General features: G+C 44.9%; 1 pseudogene; it reads left to right on the forward strand.

Moving 5' to 3' along the window:
* Positions 1-2497: 2497 nt before the first annotated feature.
* Positions 2498-8717, forward strand: LOC136542997 (uncharacterized; annotated as a pseudogene).
* The last annotated feature ends 3007 nt before the right edge of the window (positions 8718-11724 follow it).

Raw genomic sequence — 11724 nt, forward strand, 5'->3', positions numbered from 1 at the left:
ATAAATATGTATTGACATTATTGTAAATTAATATATAAAATTATCGTAAATGGAGGTGGCTACAAAATAATTTATTTTGTAGCTGGCTACCGAACCGAATACTCTCTCTCTCTCTCTCTCTCTCTCTCTCTCTCTATATATATATATATATATATATATATATATATATATATATATATATATATATATATATATATATATATATATATATATATATATATATATATATATATATATATATAAGAGCAGTTTCTTCTCAAAACATTGATGACTTTCACCTTCTGTTCTGAGCATTAGTACAAACGTCTAGGTCAATACTGATTTTTGGGGTTTTTATGGCAAAACCATCAGCAGTAGGAAGAGCACCCCAAATCGCACGGTGTCCGGTGCACCCCCGGCGACCTTTGGAAATTCGGAGGACCGAGTATCGTCCACGTTCAGCCGTACTCATAACTACATCATGTCTCCAAGGTGAACAGCCTCTGGCCAATGGAACAATCTAAGCAAGGAAAGTCGGCAAAACGGATCCGTAACTTCAGAAAAAAGATTGGCTCTGAGGGCTGGGCTCGGGGGTCCTGGCCCAGAACCATTGGCTGTCGGTAGGCTGCTCGAGCTGCTCCCACAGCGAGAGCGGGCCGTTGCTTACCGACCGGGGACGGACCAGGAACGGTTTCTTCAGGGTCCTTCCCTGGGCGTGGAACAACGGTTCGACTCAGAACTGGTACGGACAAGGGACATCTGATTGTTTAATTAAAACAAAGCATTGTGATGGTCCCACATATGCTAACGCAAAGTGATTTTTGTCCAGTGCTCTGAATGTCAAAGTGAAGAAATTCAACCCCCCGCTATCTGCTGGAGTTACCCGTTCCTTAGAATCCATTTACCCATGTGCAAGTGCCAATCAGATGGAACCTTTCTGCTCTTTGGCTTTCAAAGATCTCAATTTAATATTTGCTACTACCACCAACATCACTATCAACGACTGCTTCGCCTAGGCTCGTGCCACGGGTTTTACAGCGGTCGCCGCACCCTCCTACTCATCGGGTCATGGCGCTCACCCAGATGGCCGGGTGTGGATTGTGCGCTTTAGCGCCATCCATTTTCGGGGTTAGCTGATTCAGCAGGTCAGTTGTTACACACTCCTTAGTAGATTTCGACTTCCATGACCACTGTCCTGCTGTCTTAATCGACCAACACCCTTTGTGGGCTCTAGGATAGCGAGCAGTTTGGCACCATAACCCGGCTTCTGGTAAATCCTGCATCGCCACTTCTGCTTGCCAAAAATGGCCCACTTGGAGGTCCTGATTCCATGGCACGACTCACTAGAGCAGTCGTGTCGTGGCGACCTATTTAAAGTTTGAGAATCCTTCTTGGAATTTATAATTGTAAATTATAATCCTTATATAATTTTGTATAGAAAAAGGTCCATTCGGCCTATCAACTATCTGAAGTCTAATTTTCCTCCCCAATCTATAAAACTGGATGTTGTCTCTCCTCCTTTGACTTTTAAAACCAGCCGCGAGGGGTATATCAGATTGCTTTCATAGTTCAGTAGATAAAATGGACTTCTACTCTGGCCTCTTTTTGCTCCATCCGATCCACAACTTGTTCATGGTGTCTCTGCACAAAATGCGCCCGCCCCGCCCACCAGCCTTAACTCCGGTGGCTCCCTGCCACCGGATCCACATCCACCCCCCACCCCCATGCTAACCTATTTTCGCTGGGGTATCACCACGACTCCCTCACCCTTGCCCTATCCAACTGGCTTCCTCCACCGTCGGTCGACGGTGCCACCACCGCCCCTGCCGCTGCCACCGTTAGTTCGGTCTTCCACCCTAAATTTTTCTTCTAAGCCCGCTGGAGTTAGAGAAGAAAGGTCACCAACCCCAAACCTAAACCAAGCTAATCAGATGACAAGAGCTTGAGTCGATACGCTGAATGGACGCCCAAAAAATCCAGTGTTGGATTGCTCCAAAACAACCTAGTGTCTTTTACCATTTCTCATGACATTGGGTAACATTTGCTTCTTGTAGTTTGTTAAGCAAAAAAAAGCAATAGTATATGTAAGCATGCTAGTTTCACATACTGAGCACAAACACAGCTGCTTGGACGAGTTCGAAACAAGCTCACATGGAATTCATGTTTGCTTTATTTGTTTGGTTCCAGTGGATGGCATGGGCACATTGCAAACTGTTTTTTTAGAAACATATTGCAAACTGTTGGGAATTAGGTTTCAATCTTGCACACGTTTTTGCGTCGAACTCTCTCGGGGAGTTGGAATTTGAGTCAGGAATCAACTCTGGGCCGAGGATAATTTTAGTCAGGCGATCAACTGTGGGCCGATAGATTGGGCCGGTTGCTGAGACGCTGATGCCAGTCATCAGCTACGGACGAGGGACGAACGAGCTTAGCCCATTACTCGACTAGTCGTCTTCTCCAACTCCAATCGGTCAATCCCCCAGTCCAAATCCTCATCCGACCACTCCACAAGTGCTCCATGCCACCGCCGCCTGACCTGGCCGACGACGCCATCTCCGAGATCCTGCTCCGCCTCCCGCCGGACGAGCCCCAGTGGCTCTTCCTCGCCGCCCTTGTCTGCAAGCCATGGCTCCGCACCCTCTCTAACCCCGCCTTCCTCAGCCGGTACCGCGACTTCCACGGTGCCCCTCCTCTCCTCAGCCTCGTCGATGGGGAGGCAACAATCGAAGCATGCGAGGATCCCTGCTTCGTCCCCACACAGCAGTGCCCGCCTTCTCTATTCCGGAGTCCGACGACGCCCCCTTTGCGTAGACCCAAGACTGCCGCCACGGCCGCGTCCTCCTCAGGATGTTTGGAAACCAGAGGTATTACCTTGTCTGTGACCCCGTCACTGGCGACCGCCATCGTGTGCCCGAGCCGCAGAGCTGGTGTATCTCCCAGACTCCCACAGGTCGGCCGCGGTGTTCTATGCTGCCGCTGGCTGTGATCACGTGGACGGCCACGGTGGCCCCTTCTGTTTGGTCCTCATGCTCACCGACTACATGAGTCTTATTCCTACCATGTCGGCGGCCATGTACTCGTCGGAGATAGGCGGGTGGAGGGTTTCAGCCACGCTGGACAATGTTCCTGATGTGGCCTACAGCCATGGTCCCCTCATTGGAGACACTACTAGAAAACAGATCTTTCATCCCGCCTCTATTTTTTGTCTTTAGTCCCGGTATTTTTGTGTTCGGGACTAAAGGGACTATTAGTCCCGGTTGTATCCTCAAACAAGGATACAAAGTTCCTGCTCCAAGTGTATGGTGACGACAGCCAACAATTAGTCCCGGTTATAGCCCAGAGCCGATCCTTTAGTCCCGGCTGGACCTTCCAACCGGGAATAAATCTTTACTCCCGGCTTGAGGCTCCAGCCGGGACTAAAGGATGACCTTTAGTCCCGGCTCTGGGCTATAACCGGGATAAAATCTTTCTTCATAAAATAATATAGTCGCGCTGGATAAAAAAATAGGACAGCCAGGCATTGAACCCACGACCTCATAGCCAAGGTCCAAACCGCAACGCACTAGCTAGCCATCTGAACTAAGTCACTTTCTGGACAAGAAAGCACCCAAACATTTATTTAATAAGAGAAAAGACCCTTTAATTGATTATATTCTTTTGTTAACTATACTTTGAATTTTCTGGTCCATGTGCTTTCTAGTGCCTGATTGATCTCATTATTTTTATCAGGGTTTCAATGCCCAGTGTGAAGCCACCACCAAGTTCGAGATTTTTCTAAATTGGTTTGGTAAATTTTTCACTTTAATTGAATTTCCACGCGACTTCACCGATTAATTATACGTTGAATTGAGTCCACCCCAAAAAGATCCGGAATGGTGTCAAACTTTGCCAAATGGTCTCTTTGCCCTAGGAGACAAATATTTGTGGAGGTTGATGCAAAATTATATTGTTTTGAATATGTAATTCGCCGTATTTCGTCTCACGCGGCACAAAGAAAAATGTAATAATAAAAATAATTATCAGAAAAACCTAAGATCTTGTGTGGGGCCATATTTTGGGTGTAAATGACTGCCAAAATTTTTTTAAGTGATTTCAACATAGGCGGAGTCGACGTACTTCACAGAGGTATATAGAACCTTTCGTCGAACCCTATCTATACACCTAGGTTCTCTGGGATTCTGAGGTCCATGTGCTTTCTAGTGCTAGATTGGGCTAAAACTTTTTCTCAAGACTTCAAATGCCTTATGTGTAGCCACCACCAAGTTTGAGATTTTTCTGAGGTGGTTTGGTACTTTTTTCACTTTAATTGAATTTTCGTGTGAATTACCTGATTAATTATACATTGAACTGGGTCCACCCCCTAAATGATCCGGAATGGTGCCAAACTTTGCCAAATGGTCTATTGTACCCTAGGAGACAAATATTTGTGGAGGTTGATGCAAAATTATATTGTTTTCAATATGTAATTCACCGTATTTCGTCTCATGCGGCACAAAGAAAAATGTAATAATAAAATAATTATCAGAAAAATCTAAGATCTTGTGTGGGGCCATATTTTGGGTGTAAATGACTGCCAAAAAATTTCAAGCCATTTCGACATAGGCGGAGTCGACGTGCTTTACAGAGGTATATAGAACCTTTCGTCGAACCCTATCTATACACCTAGGTTCTCTAGGACTCTGAAGTCCATTTGCTTTCCAGTGCCGGATTGGTCTCAAACTTTTTCTCAAGACTACAAATGCCCTGTGTGTAGCCACCACCAAGTTTGAGATTTTTCTGAGGTGGTTTGGTACTTTTTTAACTTTAATTGAATTTCCGCCCGAACTCACCGATTAATTATACAATGATTAATGAAGAACCTAAAGATTCATGTTACAATTACGTGAAAACTAATTTTCTGTCGAAAACCAATAAATTTAATAATTTCAATTAAAGTCTACATTTTTGCATTAACGAAAATAGTGAGTATTAGTTGCATTATGTTCAACATTTATAATAAAAACACAATAGTTTAGGTCACATATTTTTTTGTGTGCAGCAAATGAAAATAAAGTTTATTACTTTTTCTAAAAAAATTTATGCCTTGTATTGAATTTACTGCGTAAATAATAAGACTTAAACATTTAAATACAAAACATATATAAAATAAACTGATCTGATTAAAAGTTGGCGGGAAATGAAAATGTAGCCCACCTTTAGTCCCGGCTCCTGCCACCAGCTGGGACTAAAGGTGGGCTGCATTTGGTGGGCCTGCCAAAAAATCCTTTAGTCCCGGCTCCTTCTAACAGCCGGGACTAAAGGTCCCCCCTTTAGTCCCGGCTGGTGGCAGGAGCCGGGACTAAAGGTGCTTTAGTCCCGGACGGTGGATGGAGCCGGGACTAAAGGTCCCTCTCCTATATAGCGCCGCCTCCCTTTTCTCTTCCTCCTCATCGATCGTCTTTGTCTTCAGCGCGTCCCCAGAGCTCCGCCGCCACCGATTCGCCTCCCCGGCCACCCTCGACGCCGCCTTCCTCACCGGAGGGCACCCCAAGGCTCGCCCACCTCGCCGGAGTAGCCCCGACGCCGCGCCCCTCACCGAGGAGCCCCCGGCCGCCCCCGATGCCGCGCACGCGCCACGCCGCTGCCGATTTCGCCTTCCCAGCCACCCCCGACGCCGCCTTCCTCATAGGAGGGCACCCCAACACCCGCCCACCTCGCCGGAGTAGCCCCGACACCGCGCCCCTCAAGGAGGAGCCCCTGGCTACCCTCGACGCCGCGCGCGCCACGCCGCCGCCGATTTTGCTTTCCCGGGCCACCCCGGCCCGACGCCACGCCTTCTTCCTCACCGGAGGGCATCCCGACGCCCACCCACACCTCGCTGGAGTAGCCCCGACGATGCCGCGCCCGGTTAGGAGCCCCCGTGCCTCGATCCAGCGCCGTTGTCCACCACCGCCCATCGCCAACACTCCATTAATTCTAAACCGCCGGTATATATATATTATATTTATTATATTTATGAATTATATTGACGAAATGTGTATTAATGTATATATGTATGAAATTATATATGTATGAAATGTGTATATATATCAATTAATGTATATATGTATGAAATTATGTATGTATGAAATGTGTATATATATATCAATTAATGTATATATGTATGAAATTAATGTGTGTATATATATATATCAATTAATGTATACATGTATAATTTTTCCTTAGAGAAGCAACGTGACAAGAAATGTATACTCTTCCCCTACAACTTCAGGTAAGTGTTCATAATGTCGATGATCGTGTATCCATATATATATGTTCACTGTACCTGTTAGCTAATTAATGAGTGTTAATGGACATGGCAGTGAACACTGGATATTGATGGAACTCGATCTGGAGAAAGGACTTCTAGGCATCTGGGACTCGATGAGAAAAGAGCAAAAAGAGTTCCAAGAGATGATTGATATTAGAGACTTTTCTCTGTGTGCCCTTATAAAAGATCGTAATCCCCTCTGTGCCCCTGGAAAAATTCAGCGGTCTTCAACGCCACTACTTCAACTTTTTCGGGTCCTCCATGCCACTTCCGTCAGTTCAGGCTCTAACGCCGTCAAACTACAGGTGTGAAAAGACGAAAATGCCCTTAAGTTCAAATATGTTATTAATTTTTTTGAGCATCTTAACGACTTCAAATGAAAAAACTCAAAACTAGAAAGTTGTAGATCTCGTCGAGATCTATAATTTTCATATAAAAATTATTTTCATTTAATTTCGTAAAAAAATGATTTGATATGATTAATATATCTTAGAAAAATCATCATAGTTTTTTTGCGAAATTAAATGAAAATAATTTTTATATGAAAATTATAGATCTCGACGAGATCTACAACTTTCTAGTTTTGAGTTTTTTCATTTGAAGTCGTTAAGATGCTTAAAAAAAATTAATAACATATTTGAACTTAAGGGCATTTTCGTCTTTTCACACCAGCAGTTTGACGGCGTTAGAGCCTGAACTGACGGAAGTGGCATGGAGGACCCGAAAAAGTTGGAGTAGTGACGCTGAAGACCGCTGAATTTTTCTAGGGGCACAGAGGGGATTGCGATCTTTTATAAGGGCACACAGGGAAAAGTCTCTTGATATTATTCAGAGGTAATTGCAGTCTCACTAGCAAAACTATTCCAGTCTCTCTGCATGCAAATTAATGGTCCAAATATTTTTTATGTTATTTGGTAGTTGTTGGGAAAAGGTCTGTCAGGAACACCATATGAAACGCAAAGTGCCACTGAAAGTAGTGCTATGCAAAGTAAGTACTATATACCTACCTTAGTTCAATTTCCCTATGCTCGGATGATGACGAATCTTTTTATCATAAAGTGGGTTCTGCTGCAGCCCTAGGGGACCAATCTCTGTGGATATTATGTTTACGAGTTCATGAGAGTGTGCTAAAAAAGAACTAGTCTAGAGCAAAAAAGGGTACGTGTACACATATATATATATATATATATTCTTCATACGTATATTTATATATATATATATATTCGTGATAGATACAATTTATTTATCATTATTCTTGATACATATATATATATACTAATATACTTTTTCTTTATCTCATATCTCAAATTGAAGACTCGTTGGTTGAAGGAAAAAACCCTGGACACACACCATCTCAAAGCAATCCAAGACACAATCGGTGGATTTCTGAATGATCAGGTCTTAACTCCCAGCGGCGAGTTTTACTATGACCCAAATATGTGATGATGAAAGCCAAATTTCATATTGATCCAAAGAACATGTGATGATGAAATGTACAATTAATGCAAACTTTACATGTGACGATGAAATGTAATATTATGTTTTAGTTTACTTTTACTTGTGTTGCTTACGTGCATTGATCGAGCGAAAACTTTATAGTACGTGCGCGTATACGTATATTACTTTGCAGCGAATAATGCGTATTCGAAAACCAAATTAAAACAAAAAAGAATCATCAATTGAAATAAGCAGGAAAAGAAAAAAAAAGACCCTTTAGTCCTGGTTGGTAATACCAACCGGGAATAAAGGGGCCAGCCTAGGCGCTGGCGTGGCTACCTTTTTAGTCTCGGTTGGTATCACCAACCGGGACTAAAGGTCCACTTCTATTCCCAGCTACTAACCCTTTATTCCTGAACTCCTATTCTCGGTTGTGTAACTGGGAATAAAGGGGGTTGGCAGCCGAGAATAGAAGCCCTTTTTTACTAACGAAATCTACTTCGCACATCGAAAGGCTGTTACAATTCTCAAGTATGACTGGGCCAACAATTTACTATCTATGGTTAAGCCCCAGCCACCAGCAATGCACAGCGGCTTTGCGCTCATGGTGATGGAGGATGATTCTCTGGGCCATGCTGGCATTGAGGATTCCACACTTCATCTTTGGTCGAGAAGAGTGAGTTTAGAGGGAATTGCTGAATGGGTACAATGCAGAGTCATTGACCTGGAGAAAAAGATGTCTGACTTCGCATCAGTGGTTGGCTTCGCAAAGGGCGTGGGCATCATCTTCGTCAGCACAGGTGTTGGATTGTTCATGATGGAGCTCAAGTCAGGGCGAGTGAGGAAGGTTAGCGAGCTCGGGGACTTCTCGAGCATCGTACCCTACATGAGCTTCTACACTCCTGGTATTGTACTAACCCTTGCTCATCCTTTGGCCTTCCTTGTCTTTGCAGCTTCAATATATTTGCTTAGTTTATTCTGGCTTGTGAATGGACTACTAAATGCAATTTAAGCAGAGCAAACAGAATATATGGCACTGAAAAAACAAACCTAATTTTTACCATGTCGATCGCTAAGAGAAAGTTGCGTCACTACTTTGAATCGCACCCAGTGATGGTCGTAACGTCCTTCCCTCTCGGTGAGGTCGTCCAAAACTAGGATGCTACAGGAAGAATCGCGAAGTAGGCACTCGAGCTGATGGGTCAAGGCATTTCATATGCCCCCGGACGGTCATCAAGTCCCAAGTGCTGGCTGATTTCGTTACAGAGTGGACCAAGATCCAAATGCTGCCAGCAATCGTCGACCAAGAGTACTGGACGATGTACTTCGATGGATCGTGATGAAGAAAGGCACCGGGGCGGGGCTGGTCTTCGTTTTGCCCCTCGGGGTACGCATGAGGTACATGGTTCGCATCCATTTTCCCTCCTCCAACAATGTGGCCGAGTATGAGGCACTCATCAACGGCCTATGCATCGCCATCGAGTTGGGTATCCGATGGCTTGATGTCCGGGGCAACTCCTAGCTGGTCATCGACCAAGTCATGAAGAAATCAAGCTGCCACAACGCCAAGATGGCTGTGTATTGTCGAGAAGTCCGCTAGCTGAAGGACAAATTTGATGGTCTCGAGCTCAATCACATCCCGAGGTGTCTCAATGAGGCGGCCGATGCACTGATAAAAACGACATCCGGCCAAGAGCCAGTGCCGATGGATGTCTTCACCAACGATCAGTACAAGCCCTTGGTCCGCTTTGAGGAGCCAGAATAGACCGGTGACAGGCCGACTGCCCTGGGCTTGGGGGCTAACCAGCCGGTGGCTCCATCCGACCCCAACGTTATGGAGCTTGATGAGGATCCAATGACAGATCCCAATCCTCTGGCTGACTAGAGGACGCCTTAGCTTGACTACCTCCTCCGTGAGGCGCTGCTGACGGACAAAATGGAGGCTCGGCAACTTGCGCATCATGTCAAGTCCTTTGTCGTTATTGAGGGCTGAAAGCATCTAGGCGCCTAGTTGGGTTTCAGTGATTAATGACAATACGTGATTACTATGACTAACATGTGTTTTGCAGAGGCAATTAAGTTAGATTATAGTAATGGAGATCGATTGGGCTATCATGGTGGTCATGCCCCTACGATGGAAATCGTTTCGGTTTTCAAAGGATGGACGACAAGGTTAAGGATGAACTGGTTCTAAGTGTCGATTGGAGTTGAAGAGACACTTAGAGTAGTTTAGGACTTTGTTTTTTCCTTTGACCATACTATTAAGGGGGGTATGGAGGGGTAGCTTGACCTAGGTGAGTCTAGTGAGTTAGGTGTGGTGCACACTTGCTAAATCTAGCACTAGGTAGCTCCTAAAAAGCCCTTAGATCCATTGGAGCAAACTTCATTCACATATGATCGAGAGTTGGAAGTGAATGGAGGGTCAAATACTGACTGGACGCTAGCTTCGGTGTGACCGAACGCTGGTGCAGAGTCCGATCAGTTCATTTGATCAAGGTGAAATCGTCTGGTGCGACCGGACGCTGAGAGGTGAAGTGATCGGACGCAAAGTCTCAGCGTTCGGTCGACTCCAGTAAGGTTCCAGAGAGGGAAAATCATGACCGGATGCATCCGGTCAGTGCTGACCAGACGCTGTCCAGTGTCTGGTCACCACTTAAACACTGGAGTTTGGGGAGAACTGATCGGATTGTCCAGTCAACATGACCAGAGCATCCGGTCACCCCACAGAGGCACATAACGGTTCGTTTTTTTAGCCATGGTTATAAATACTTCCTCCATTCGTGTGTGGGGGCACTTTTGCTCATTCCAATAGCTGATAAACACCTTTGAAAGTGCCAAGTAGAGCAAGGTCCTAGTGAGGTGATTGAGATCTGAGAATCCCAAAGAGAGCCCTCATTAGTGAGATCAAGAGTATCAAAGTGTACATCCACCCTTCTCATTAGGCTTGTCGTGGTCAAGTGGGAGTTCGTGCTTATTACTCTTGGTGATCGCCATCACCTAGACGGCTTGGTGGTGATTGAGAGTTTGGTAATCATCTGGCAGAGCTTGTGGATGACCCAACTCAAGTTGTGAGCGGTTGTGGGTGATTCACCACGACGGAGTATTAAAGAATCAACCCGTAGAGAGCACTTGATCCTTGCGCGGATCAAGGGAGAGCTACACCCTTACGTGGGTGCTCCAACGAGGACTAGTGGGGGTGGTGACTCTCCGATACCTCGGCAAAATATCGCCGTGTTCCTTCTTCTCTATTTACTTTGAGCATTTACTTTGAGCAATTCAATTCTTGTCATTTACATTCATAGAATTGTCATGCTAGAGTAGGATTGGAACATAAGTTGCTAAACTTTTATGCGGTAGATCAATAGAAACACTTTCAAGGCACAAAGGGTTAATTGGGCTAACCATATGACTTAATTATTGCAAAGAAATTTAGAATTAGCCCAATTCACCCCCCCTCCTCTTGGGCATCTTGATCCTTTCAATTGGTATCAGAGCTAGGTTCTCACGTATTTAGGCTTAACCGCCTAGAGAAAGATGTCTCACGGGAATAGACCTCCTCCTATCTTTGAGAGGGATGATTTTCCATATTGTAAAATCTGCATGGAGGCGTACTTAGAAGCTCTAGATTTTAGAATACTTAGAGCCGCCTCACAAGGCTTTCCAAAACCTTGGGATGCTACACACCTATAAGGCGATGAGGTGAATTACAAAAAATGGAATGCAAATGCTCGAAACACCATCTTTAGAGGCCTTTGCAAAGATGTGTTCAATTGGGTGAGGAACCATAAAGATGCCCATGCACTATGGTCGGACGTTTGTGCGCTCCATGAGGGAACAAAGAGTGAGCGTGAGGAATGCTATCATCTTATCATAAAAAGCTTAACTCTTTTGAGACGTTTCCCAAAGAATGTGCTAATGAAATGTATTCACGCTTGAATGTTCTTGTAGAGGAAGTCAATGGGCTTGGACTCACTCAAATGCAACCATCCGATGTTGTAAGAAAGATCTTGAGTATCCTC

This window comes from Miscanthus floridulus, chromosome 3 (genome assembly GCF_019320115.1).
Source record: "Miscanthus floridulus cultivar M001 chromosome 3, ASM1932011v1, whole genome shotgun sequence".
In the NCBI taxonomy this organism is placed as follows: domain Eukaryota; kingdom Viridiplantae; phylum Streptophyta; class Magnoliopsida; order Poales; family Poaceae; genus Miscanthus; species Miscanthus floridulus.